Here is a 13,116-nt window from a genome sequence, read left to right as displayed (position 1 = left end):
GTGGCCCAAGGTAAGTTTCACTTGTTTTGCAAAATAAGCTAAATGAGCTCTTCCTTGTATGACTAAACGGGTTTGTCTGCTCAGGGAAGTTTCAAGTGTGATCTCCATTTGTGTCTGATTTTTACCAATTCTCCGCTTTTGGTCATGCTCTCAGTCTAACGGTACTCTCGGGTACCAGCATTGATGTAGTCAGGCAGAAGAATCACACATATTCGCTGGTTTCCACTAGCTGTGTCGTCAGGGCGGAGGGTGCTGTAGTCACCGTTATCATCATTTGTGCGGTGACTGTTAAGGTCTTCCAGTTGTCCAATCCTGATGGATACCATTTGTCTTTTGAGTGGCTGCCGACAGGCACTTAAAATCCTTGAGAGTATAGAAAGGCACTAGAGAGGTTACTTCGGTGACTCTAAAGGGAACAATAGCCAAGGATTGAAAAAGTCCTCGGAGCAGAGATTCCCAGGAGCCAAGATTAAACCAGCAAAACAGGTCTAGGCAGGGGGAGTCGCCTATCTGATAAAACTTTTTATCTGGTCTTTAAGATCCTGCAGATTTTGAGTAACACAGAAACAACATTTTTCACCAGTTACAGCACAGAAGGCTCCTTGCCCGGCTTCCCTATTTTGGAGCAGGACCGAAGAGAAACCACTGCCCTGGGTTTCCTTCTGCTCAGACACGAGGTGAGTGCCCTGGGTGGGGTTTCCTTCCCTTCTCCTGACCTCCTGCCGCCAGGTGGCCTGGGGAAAGCAGTGCTCTCTGGCCCCCAGGCCGGTGCAAGTTTCAAGACAAAGTAAAAGGGGAGCCACCGTGCCGCGTGAGACAGAGGAGGGTGCCATGACTCGGATTCGAACCGAGGTTGCTGCGGCCACAACGCAGAGTACTAACCACTATACGATCACGGCGCGCCACGGTCCCCGCGGCCGCAGGAGTTCTTGCTCTTACGATGTTGACGTAAAATCATTCCAATCACTGCGCTGTGCCTGGACAAATGTCGATATTCATAGTCTTCTCTCATGCCCGCTCTCCGTTTTCCACTCCCTTCCTCTCAATTCTGGTACATGATGATCAAAGCAAAGCAAACCAAACCAAAACCCAATTCTCATCTCCCCAAATCCGGCACGTGCCTCTGCACAGGCCTCCTGGGAAGTCAAGCTGTCCTCGTGCCCACCTCGCCGGCTTCTTTCCCGCCTCTTCGCGTTTGCCCCTTTGGACCAACCCTCCGCAGCCCCTGGTTCCGGCTCGCGCCCCAGCGACCGCGGCCGAACGGAGGGCGGGCGGCGCGCGCGGAGCGAATGGGGAGTCGTCACGGAGCCAAACCTGGCCTTCATCTTCCCTCGGGGACCCCCCGGCTCAGGTCCGGGGGCGTTTCCGGGTCGCTGGCATCTGCGGCGGGGACACTCGGCTGCCCTTCTGCCTTCGGAATCGCCCGACGCTCGGCTTTTCCACGGGAAGAACGCGCTGCGTCGACTCCACGTCTGCGGTTGTCCTAGGCTTTGGAGCCGGCGTCGCTGTCCTGCGAAAGGCGAGCGACTCCGCTTGGCGCGGATGCGGTATTTGATCACTATGGGGTGAGAGGAAAACGTTGCAGGTGCGTCCCTGTGGCGCAATCGGTTAGCGCATTCGGCTGTTAACCGAAAGGTTGGTGGTTCGAGCCCACCCGGGGACGCCATTCTTCCGCTTCTTTTAGAAAGTAAAGGCTTCATGGTTCTTTCTGCTCTGCACATCCTCTCCCGTAAAGGTCGAAAAAGGGTCTTCCACTACTACCCTCCTGTCCCCCGTGTCGTGTTCACAACACGAGGACATAAGGTGCGATCGGAAGAAGTCGTCTGGAAATCCTCGAAAGAATACGGCTGTCTTCGTTACTTTCTGAATTCCTTTTCACGATGGACTTTCTTCCGTCCGTACTTGCACGTACTAGTATTTATTTAACCCTTTCCATATACTTTTGCAATTAAGTTGGTTCTACGATTTCACGGTTACAAATAATGCTGCAGTCATCCTTCTTGTACAGGTATCTTTGGCCCCTTGTACAAGGTCTTCTTGGAGGGAAGAGTCCTGGAGAAGCAGTTGCTGGATCACATAGTGCTGACATGGTTCGTATATGCTTCCAGTTCCGCTCCTTTGCTGGCTTATTAGGTCTCACTCTTTCTTTTCTTATTTTAGCGACTGCTTGAGGCTTTATAACAGACTTCTGTAACTTACCACAGTCTGCCTTCAAGCGATGCCACACCTCTTCGCATTTCTTCCCTGCCGGCCATTGTGCTATTGTCATCATGCATCTTACTTTGCATGTGTCCTAAACCCCACAATCCACCGTTATTACTTTAGAAAAATCGGTCCCATGTTCCTAAAGAGACTTAAATAATAAGAAAAATCTTACGTATTTTCCCAGGCAGATACCTTTTCTGTTGTCCTTTGCCCCTTTGTGTACCTCCAGATTTCCATCTGGTGTCAGTGGACTCCTTTAACATTCCTTATAGTGTGGGTCGGCGGGTGATGAATTCTTTCAGCATTTGTATGTCGGTAGATGTCATTATTCACTTTCATTTTTGAAAGACATTTCTTAGGGAGGAGGCATAGAATTCCATGTTCTTTAAAGATGTTGCTCCACTGTCTTCTCACTGCTCCTGATGAGAAATCTGACATAGTCTTTATTTTTGTTTTATGTATATACTGTGTCTTTTCCCTCTGCTGTGAAGATATTGTTCTATTTCAATGGAGTCATGCGCAGTTTAATTACGATGTGGCAAAGTGTGGTTTGCTTCGTGTTTCTTGCACTCATAGTGTTCATTTGGCTCTTTGGAAATTTTTCTGTCAGTGTTTCTTCAAAAATTGTTCCTTCTCTTCTGGTCTTTCCAGGGACTCCAAATTACTCCTATATTGGGCCTTTTAAACATACCTTACCAGTCAGTGATGCTATGTTCATTAAAAAACTTTTTTTGTGTGTAGTTTCATTTTACGATACTCTCAGTTGTTCATGGCTTTATGTTCCCTGATCCTTTTTTTTTTCTTTTTTTAAATTCCCCCTGCAATGTCTAATCTGTTATTAATTCTATCAGGTGAATTACATAATATCAGATGTTATCATTTCCATGTCTACAGTTTGATTCTGGCCATTTGTATGTGTTCTACATTTCTACTTAACTCTTGGGACATATGCGACACAGGCATAATAACTGTCTTAACGAACGTCCTCTCTGCTAATTTTAGCATCATGTCAGTTGTGGCTCAGTTTTGATTGATTAGTCTCCTCCTCACACCTCATGTTTTCCTGCCTCTTTGCATGCCTGGCGTTCTTTGATTGGATGCCAGACATTGTCAGAGTTTCCCTTCTTGGGCACTGGCTATTATGGTATTCCTCTAAATCTTCTTGAGTTTTGTTCTGGGGTACAGTTAAGCGACTTGTAAACAGTTGGATCCCTTTGGATCTTGCTTTCATGATTTTGGGGGTCGGTCATTCTAGGGCTCATTATTCCCACTACTGAAACCAGAGTTTCCTGAATGTCCTTCCCAATGACCCACGAATTATGAGTAATCCAAGTCCAGTCTGGCTGGGGGAAGCGAGTACAATTGCCTGTCCTGTGTGAGCACCAGGCACTGTTCCATGATCTTTTTAATAGTTTCTTTCCTTGGCCTCAGGCCATTTCTTCAGAAGCATACCCCAATCATTACTCTGCGGAGTGCTCCAGGGAGACACTTTCATAACCCTGGATTCTCTGTCTATCTCTCTTATCACTGGATCTTTGTCCTGTGAACTCTCGCTTCCTTGCTGTCCTACCAACACTCAGCTTCATCTCCACCATCCAAGCAGTTGGCCTCAGATGCCCCTCCTGGTGCCCACCCAGCCTGGAAACTCTCTGAAAGCAGTAAGCTGGGCCAGTGGCAGGCCTCACCTTGTTCGTGTCTCATCTCTCAGGGGTTGCTGTCCTTTGCTGCCTGGTTTACAGTGTCTAGAAAACTGGTATTTCATGTCTTTTATCTTTTCCATTTCTTGGCGGGGGGGTGGTGGTTTGGGCGGCGGTGAGATTTCAGGCAGGAGGTAAATCTGATTTCTATCACTCCACCTTTGCCAGAAGCTGAAGGCATTCTTTATGTGTTCCTAGCTTGACTTCAATAGGAGGTGGGCCGATTTGTATCCCAATGTGTTTTTCTAACTCAGCATAAGAGCCTTTTCTTCATACTCTTGCCATCACAACAAAGTTTCTGCATCGCTAACTGACACGTCACAAGCAGAGTGGTGCCCTCCTGACTCACGTAAGCCAGAGGTACAATAGAAGGACGATGTGGGCACTACCCAGAGACACCCTATTGCATACGTTCAGCACCTAAACTACCAAGATGTTTAGAAGGTCTTCCAACAACTGTAATTGTTTTCGGTGGTGACCTACTTAATGGGGTCCAGAGTAGACTGGCGAGAATGACCCCAGATATCTTCCTGCCAAGCAGCTTATGGACTGCAGTGGGGAGAAGCCGCTGGTCCCAGACATTTCTTCCTCTTCCCTTATCTTCTGAATTGTATTTTTGCTTTCGTTGGATGCACACAATCTAATGACTGGCCTCCCTGCTATATCACCAGCGTGCATGAACATGACCGTGACTGTCTCTATATGATTCCTTGACAGTGTTGGGCTATTTGTACAAAAATTATCCTATTTGAGACAAACTGTTGGAACCACAGGATCTTGCTCCTGGTAATGCATCTTGTGCAGACCTGGGTTCTTAGTGTTTTTGCCTTCCCTTCCCTTCCCATGGTTGTTCTGTTGAATCTCATGAGCAAAACACCGAGCTCTTCAGCTTTTACATGCTAAATGTGATAGGACATTTTCTCCCCACCCCCCTTCCTCTCACTCACTCTCTGTCTTTGTGTGCCTGTGTCTCTCTGTCTCTCTCTGTCCCTCACACTCTAGGCTGCCCCCAATCTTCCCCACCGTCTTCTGCTGTTCAGCGTGTCAGGACCTTGCATTAGAATGCCTTCAATCGCCCAGCACTTAATTCGGTGCTTATGAGGTGCCAGGCCCCGTTCCAGGAGAGATGTTGAATTGTGAACAAACCCAAAGTCCCTGCGCCACTGCACCTGCACCTGAGGCATCCAAAAGGGGCAGCCCAGTGGGAACACAGTCAGGCTCGTCCACCTGCCAGAGCCTAAGGGCAGGAGCAGTGAGTGAAACAGGGGAAGCATAGGAAGGAATGGGAAAATGGATGACTTCACTTCTAGCAGGCAGGTGACCAAGAACCGGGAATTTAAAAAATAATAATAGTAAACAAACACCTCAGGAACACAGCAGGTCTCCAGTGACAGCTCCTTACTTCCTGGAGCACTTATGCCATGGGTTTTACACTTCCTCAGGTGACGTGATGGCTGCGTTCACCATCATCCCCTAAAGATCCCCACAACTCCTCCTAACCTGTGAAACTTTGACCACTCTGCAGTCTATAAAAATATGCGACTGCATTATACCGAGTTGGACAGTGTTTTGTTTTTCCTGTCTTAATTAGATACTCTCGGGCAAAGATTATACATTAATTAACTCAATTTAATAACAGCCAGAGAACTTAAAGAGAACAATAGATCTTAAAATGGCAACTCGAACCGAATCCTAATAGAGAAGTGCATTTTAGAATCATATATTGGGTGACGCCTAAAACGGTTTACCCCCAAATTTTATCTGACATAATTAATTCACTATGATTTTACAGAATTCTGAGACATAATCTTTATTTAAAAGATATTCTAGGGCACATGTATTTTACTGGAACACATAGTCCTAAATTTTACAAACTTCAATCGCTATTGGAATTAAACTTTGCTTATTGGATCAGTAAAACCAGAAGAGGAAATTTAGGCCGTTCAGTGTCATGAGCATTTTGAAGAGAAAATAAATCTAAGACGTGTACACGCTAGAATACTGTGCCAGCAATGCTTTCCACATCATTAGAAAATCCGGAAGACAACATAAAGTAGTGTTTAGACAGAAGTTCTTAAACTCTTGTGATGCATACAAAATTGTCTACCCGTGCAGACAGTTCTGGGAAGCTCTTGAGAACTTTCCCCCTCCCCTTAACGCAGTTCCCACCTGCTCCCTTCATCCTCCCACCACAGGGAAGATCCTTCACCTTTCTGCCCCCTGCAGGGCCCAGGGAGCCGGGCAACAGCCAAGGGGCAGCTGCACTTCCCTGAAGGGCCTTTCCCGAGGTAGGCAGTTCCAGCGCTCAGGCTGACCCAAGAGGCCACTGCCCGCCAAGGCAACCGGGAGGAGACCGGAGGGCAGCCGGTCCGGGGGGATTCCTAGTAGCACAGAACGTGCCTGGCCTGCACTTGGGGGAGAGCCGAATCACACACCGCCTGAAGCTTCTCTACAAGCCTGGAGAGAACGGATTCCAGGTTACTCCAAAGGCGTCGCAGTTCATATATATGGAGGGAGAGTGAGAAAGCAAACGTGGGAAAATGTTAACCCTGCGCGGTTAGGTCCAGAATATACGTTTGTATTTCAAGTGTTCTGTATGTTTCAAATGTCTTAGTGAGTTTTTGGAACTCAAATCGCAGGTTGTCTTTGGATGAAAACTCTGTGAAACCATCAGGTTTCTGAGATGAAGGGGGAAAAGAGAGTCGGATTCTTCTTGCACGAAAGGAGGTTTCCCTGAGCGGGAATCGAACCCGGCCGCGGCCGTGAAAGCGCCGAATCCTAGGCACTAGACCACCAGGGAGCCGCGCAGGAGACAGATTCTCAAATTTGGCCCCTCCACTTGAAAATTGTGACAGTAAAGGTTGAATTTCTGAGAAGGGCCGAGCAGAAAAAAAAGCGATTCCCAGCCCCCCTTAGGCTGAACGCAGTAGTGCGCGGTGCCCGAGTCGCTGCCCCGCTGCCCATCACCTTTCAGCTCTCCCGACCTGGGCGACTCTGGACTCTGAGGTCAGGCCACAAGGTAACCGGCTGCGTTTCATCCTAGTCTAACTTTAGCTCTACGTGCGGCCGACGCAAGGACATGCTCCCTTTCTGAACCTCAGTTTCCTTTTAAATTAGGGGCCCATTTGGGCTCTCAGTGGGTGATGAGAGGATCCGTCTACTTCGTGATCTGTGACCTGGCTCCGGGGCCTCCCCTGATAACTGCACGTTACCGGCTCCTTTTCCTCCCCGACCCGCTCAGTCCGTGGAGCGTGACATTCTTCATCTACGTGTCTTTGGGTCGAGCACCCGCGGCGGCGTCGGGTTCGTGCTCTTTTGGCCTGTCACGCAACGTGCTCCGCGCGTGTGCTGAGGTGTGGGAAAGCCAAGGGTGCTTCGCAGGAGTGAACTCCTTGGTTTCCAGAGACATAACTCGGGTGAACATGTGCAAGAGATTTAGGCGCCTGCTTAGGAGGTGAGGGGATTTCCGGATGTAAAAATGAGCCGAAGTCAGCCTTGTCCTTTGCGCACTTGGGTCAGCAAGCTGTGGCCTGGACTCCGCAGTGACTCAGAGAGGAGAAAGGACGGCTGGCTCCTAGTGCTGAGCAGGCTCTCAGGCAGCAACGGAACTCCTGGCCTGTACCTTGGGGATGGAAAATGCAGCTGCGCAGGTTGCTGCACCTCACTCCCCTCGCCCCCATTTCATGTTTTAAACGGGAATGTAAATTTCAGGAAAAAGCCAGCGCAGTCGAGTCTGTTTCTGCCTGGCTTCGAACCGGGGACCTTTTGCGTGGGAGGCGCACGTGATAACCGCTACACCACGGAAACGGTGCTGAGGGCCATCAGCTGTATCCATGAAAACCTAGGTCCTGCCACCAGTATCCTGGTCACCAACGTTTTAAAGCGAACAATAAACCGGGAAGCACCAGCGACCCCTCAAGCGAGAAGACTGTGACTCCTGAGAGGCCCTCGCTTAACTTCGGGATCCCGCATCCAACGCAGTGTCTCCAGTTCCACAACTAAGCACCTGAGGGCAGGAGTCGCCCCCGCTGACTCCCCAGCTCCTGGAATTTCCACTGGTTCTTTAAAATAGATTCTCTATCGTTGGTGAAAAAGACTGATCCTGTCATCTATTTTCTAAACAGTTAAAACATATCACTTTAGGTTCCTACCTGTTAACTTCAATATCTCAATCATCTGTTGAGTCAACTTCCACGTTTCCTTGCTTCTGTTCCTTTATAATCCTAGAATATTGTGACTGAAGGATGAACCTGTTGTGTGAAAAGTGATAGATAGAGTCATGATGTTATCTTTCTCTGAAGACTGTGCACCCTCTCCCCCAGCAGGCAGCAGAGGGGAAGATCACCTCAATCCAGTCCTTGACTGCGCTGATTTGCAGGGAAGTCTCAGTCCACGGCTAGTTTTCTCACAGTGCATGCTCTAGACGGCTAGGGCTCCCACCTGAGACCCTGAGGTGTTTCCTTGGGTCCTGCCCCTTGAGGAATTCTGAACTTCCATTTTTATCTCCTTCTTACCATGATACTGGTGGAAATTCCACTCTCTTTCAGCCACACTCTGCTTGCCCTCATAGTGTCATACATGCGCATGGCTTAATTTGCAAATGTTTTAAGGGGAAATCCTGAAGCAAGCATCCAACACACTCATCAAGCCACTCCAGGATATTGGCTCCTTAAGTCTGAATACGTGGACAGCCCACATTACTTTCTTTCTTCTTCTTCTTCTCATCTCCCTTCTCTTCTTCCTGCCCCATCTTCTCCTCCCTTTCCCCCTCCCCTCCCCTCCTCCACCCCTCCTTTCTTCCTGGCCCTCCTCCCCCTCCTTTTTTTTTTTGCCAGATTTCTGACACTACTTAGAGTGTTGCTGTTTTCCCTGACCCTCAGCAGCTGCCCTGTCCCCAGCTTCCCAGTCACTTGTGCCTTGCCAAGAACTGGCAAATGCGCTAAGAGGAAAAGGTAGAGAATCAGTTTCATTCCAATAAGCTTCTCTCTCTGTCTCTCTCTGTCTCTCTCTGTCTCTCTCTCTCTCTGATCCTGGGGGTCCTAGGTGCATAGGTATTTCTCCAACGACCTCAAACAGAATTTCTTTAAGCCAGCCTTTATTTGGTTGTTTTCAGGGTCAGTGCTGCTTTGCTACAAGCACTGCACTATAACCGAGAGAGGAAATCTTCTACAACTTCCAGATAAATTATATTTCCCTCCTTTATTTCTTACAAACAAAACAAACAAACAAAAGCAACCAAAAAGACTGGGTCACTGGTACACACTTGGACTTTTCTTATAATACTTAACTGACTGTATATTGAAATTTCTTGCAGGAAGCATGTGCAAAATATTGTCTACCGTGAGCTGAACAATCATCATGCCTGTCCAAGGTCCAAGAAACTGATGAAGTTGGATCCAGTCCCCCATTGCAGTTAGATCACCACTTAGATCAACATCAAAACCAAACATTTTTCCAGATTCAGGTCACTAATATGAGGCAGAAGAGATCAGTTAAACCATTAAACACTAATTTATCTGGGGAATGTTGAAAGTCAGCAGTGGTACAGTTAGAAGTGGAAATAATACCAGATTTCTCGGAGGTTCACTGTGGGACCAGCACTGTTCCTCGGGGCTCTACTGTGCAAGAACTTATTAAGTCCACATAACAACCCATCTGGGTTGCCATCAAGTGCTGCCCATCTGGGGAGGCGGAGGGGCTGCTTATTCGCTGGCCGCCTGGCCAAGGTTGTCTGCATTGGCGCCAACTGCTCAGGGGAACTCGACTCACCTTCACCAGCGCCGGGAGGACAGGGTCCATGCGGACACAGACCTCATCTTCAGGGTGCGTTTAGATGAGGAATTCGCATAGGATTTCTTCTTTTCCCTTAATCTGTTTCCACCTCTCCCTCTATCTCTTCAAGACCGTTTTTGGATCCTGAGTGGACAGGACTTAAAGGAGAGGCTGCCCTTCTACTACCTGTGTCTTCCTGCCCGGACGTTACTGCCCGCGAGGGAGAACGAGAGGAGCCGGAAGGGCAGCGGGTGCCCGAGAACCACAAAGTCGCCGTGTGCGCCCGCGCGCAACGCGCCCCTGCGTCTCGCGGGCCGCTGGCCAATGAACCCACGCCGCCCGAAGCTTCTCCGCCGGCGCCACGCGAGGTGTGGGGCTCCCGACCCGGCGAGAGGGGCTCCGCCGAGGCGGCCCGGCCCTGCCCCCGGCCCTCGAGGACAGGCCCGGAAGAGGCCGATTTGGACCGGCGGGGCCAAGAAAAGTGTCAAGCGCGGCCCGGCCCCACACTCCCGAGGTTAAAGGTCTCAAACCCTGAACCCTTGGCTGACCGAGGGTCGCGAGTTGAATCGATCTCCACGCCTTTCTCAGGAGAGTCGAGGGCCAAAATCAGACCAAGAAAAATATGTGTGGATCAAAGTGCTCAATTAATCAAAGAAAAAATACGATTTTCTGACAAATTGGAAGTGTGGTGTGAGAGAAAGACCGGCGTAAAAGAGATGTGTGTTTGGCCTGAGCATACGGATCATCAACTAAGGCTGGAAAGCTGCAATTGCTACAGGTTTTAGGGGAAAGACCCAGAGTTTCGTTCAGAGCCCTGGGGCCTTCCTTGAAAGCCTTTTCCACCCAGGCCGTCCCCGTTCCCACATCCGTCGTCCTTTATGATACTGGAGATCCTGGGTCTCACTCTGGGAGCCTCCCGTCCCCCGCCTCCGTTTTTGGAAGACAAAATTCCAAAGGTTTGCACCACTCGAATGTTTGCTTTTCAGCTATCGGTCAAGGTCCTGAAAGCATCTGGACCACACTCATCAAAGGAGTAACTGACCAACAGCAGTCCTCTGATGTGCCTGAACTTCTGACTTCTGAATTCATTCAACTCAGTTCTCTGGCAGCTGGGATGGAGGCCCCTGAAAATCCCTCTAGGGAAACTCGCTAGAGGAACATTATGGAACTTAGGCTTGGGGAATTCTTAGTAGTCAAGTCTCAGAGGTGTCATTGGAGCACCCTGGCCTTTGTACAGGCACAGCTTTGGATTCCAGACCCCAGGTGGGAATTTGTAGCCTTGAGGAGGAATTGGATTCTAGTTGCAGTTCTGGTCCACACCACGCTCCCAAACCACAAGGGCTCTCAGTGTAGTTGGGAGCTGTGGTGTCCCCAAGTCTAGGTATGGTGGTTGCAGAACGTGACCTATTGGGAGTGTTATGAGCTTGCACCCAGCCTTGAATTTAGAACATCCGTAGTTCAGTGGCAGTATCTGCGGTTTCATGTGCAGGACCCAGTGTTGACTCTTGGCCAAGGTATGTGTTTGCTATTCACTCTGCCACAATTTATTTTCTGCCTCTGCAGAGCATGTGTGGGAATCATCATTGTGCATGCAAGATTAGAAGAGTCACCCTTTTTACTACCTCTGCTGGACTGTTTATTGCACAGGTAAGTCTGTTCCATGCAGAGACCTAGCAGCCAGGAGCAATGATGCTGTCAACTGAAGAAACTGTGGAGAACCCAGCTGTGATTTTGGAATAAAAGATATTCAAGAGTTTGTCTAAACAGTAGCTTGGCAACCTTGGGGGCCAGGCTGTGATCCTGGAGGGATTAGTGCTTGGCCTGAGGTGAAACAACCGCTGCTCCAGGTTGTATATTCCATGGGAAGTCGGTTCTGGGGTGTTTCTGTAGTGTAGAACATTTGGAAATAATCTCCTTGGCATATTCACCTACACCTCTGGCTGATCTAGACAAAGCCTCCTCAGGTCACTGTTTAACCCTGATTTGCAAGCTGGCCCTTGGGCTGGTCACTAGTAGCTTCTCAGTGTGCTGTAGGGATGAAGGAAGTGAACCTCCAGGAAGGAGAGTAGCACTAGGGTGGGACATATCCATCCAAAAGTGGCTGAGATGTTAGAGGCCATGGCCTCAGGGGTGCACGGAAGGGCAAGGCTTGAATGTACTAATCTATTTATTGCTGACAGGAAGCTTGAGGAGGGTATTGGGCTTTCCAGGTAAGTGGTGTTCAGAGTCTAGATGTATCAGGAGCCTGTGGCTTCCAAGCACACGAGGAACCTGTGCTCAGCAGCCCGCCCTCAACAGTGTCATTGGCTCCAGACAGCCATACACACGTGAGAGAAGAGAAGAGGCTGAACAAAGCCCTGGCAGTTGTGTCCCCCAATTTCGACAGATGCAGTAACCTGAAAGAAGACAAGGGTGGTCAGAGGCAGTGGGAATCCGTCTGAATCTGTACAGCATGCATTGTAAATGCATTTTTAAAGTTGTCAGTGAATGTATGTAGGTAGCAGTAATTATGAAGCTGTAGAACTGAGGAATTTGTTTCTTTGCCTGTGGCTCCCCCAACCTTCAAAGCCAGCAAAGCCTCACTGAATCCCTCACAAGCTTGGACTCTCTCCAACTCCCTAGTTCTGACCTCTTGACCCAGATTTAAAGGGTTTCTGTGATTAGATCAGTCCACCTGTACAATCTCCCCATTTTAAGGTCAACTGTATTACCTCTGCAAAGTGCCTTTTGCCATGTAATGTAGTATAATTCTGCAAATAATAGCCATAAAGAAGCTGGAGTGGCTATACTAACACCAGACAAAATAGATAGGAGACTTTACAACAATAAAATGTCACCAGAGATAAAGAGTAATATTTTATAACAATAAAAGGGTTAACCCATCAGGATGATGTAATAGATTTAAACACAGTGCATCTAACAGAGTCCCAAAATACATGAAGCAAAAACTGACAGAATCAAAGGGAGAAACAGACAATTCAACAATAATTATTGGAGACTTCAATACCACACTTTCAGCAGTGGATAGAACAACCAGGCAGAAGAGCAGAAGGAGACAGAAGATTTAAATAATATGACCTAACAGACACCTATAGACACTCCACGCAACAAGAGCAGAATAGAATTTCTCTCAAGTGCACTGAGAACATTCTCCAGGAGACTAGACACTAAGACATAAAATAAGCTAAAATACATTTAAAGGGATTGAAGTCATATACAATTTGGGAAATCTCACACACCAACACTACAGTCTAGAAGCAGGGTGGCAAGCGGGTTGGGTAGTCTGTCCTCCTTCCTTCACTTTGTCGTGAATGTTCAGTAGAACTTATGGAGGTGGCCGTGGTCCCACATGTGTAGGCCATCAGCCTGGAAAAGCTAGGCAGCTGACGAGAAGAGATAGATATTTCAGGGGAGTTGCCCTAGTCTCAGGCTCACAAAACCA

At 48.5% G+C, this 13,116-nt stretch overlaps 2 non-coding genes across 2 annotated transcripts; one reads left to right on the top strand and one right to left on the bottom strand.

The window, feature by feature from the left end:
* Positions 1-827: 827 nt before the first annotated feature.
* Positions 828-899, bottom strand: TRNAH-GUG (transfer RNA histidin (anticodon GUG)). The gene has a single exon. It is a non-coding gene; the product is annotated as a tRNA-His (tRNA).
* Positions 900-1,589: 690 nt separating this feature from the next.
* On the top strand, positions 1,590-1,663 carry TRNAN-GUU (transfer RNA asparagine (anticodon GUU)). Its single transcript has one exon. It is a non-coding gene; the product is annotated as a tRNA-Asn (tRNA).
* The last annotated feature ends 11,453 nt before the right edge of the window (positions 1,664-13,116 follow it).

Source organism: Delphinapterus leucas, chromosome 1 (genome assembly GCF_059928025.1).
Source record: "Delphinapterus leucas isolate spDelLeu-1000000601 "Yukka" chromosome 1, BTC_Dleu_Yukka2, whole genome shotgun sequence".
In the NCBI taxonomy this organism is placed as follows: Eukaryota; Metazoa; Chordata; class Mammalia; order Artiodactyla; family Monodontidae; genus Delphinapterus; species Delphinapterus leucas.
Note: the sequence above shows the minus strand (reverse complement) of the source record. Positions and strands in the feature narration are given on the sequence as shown.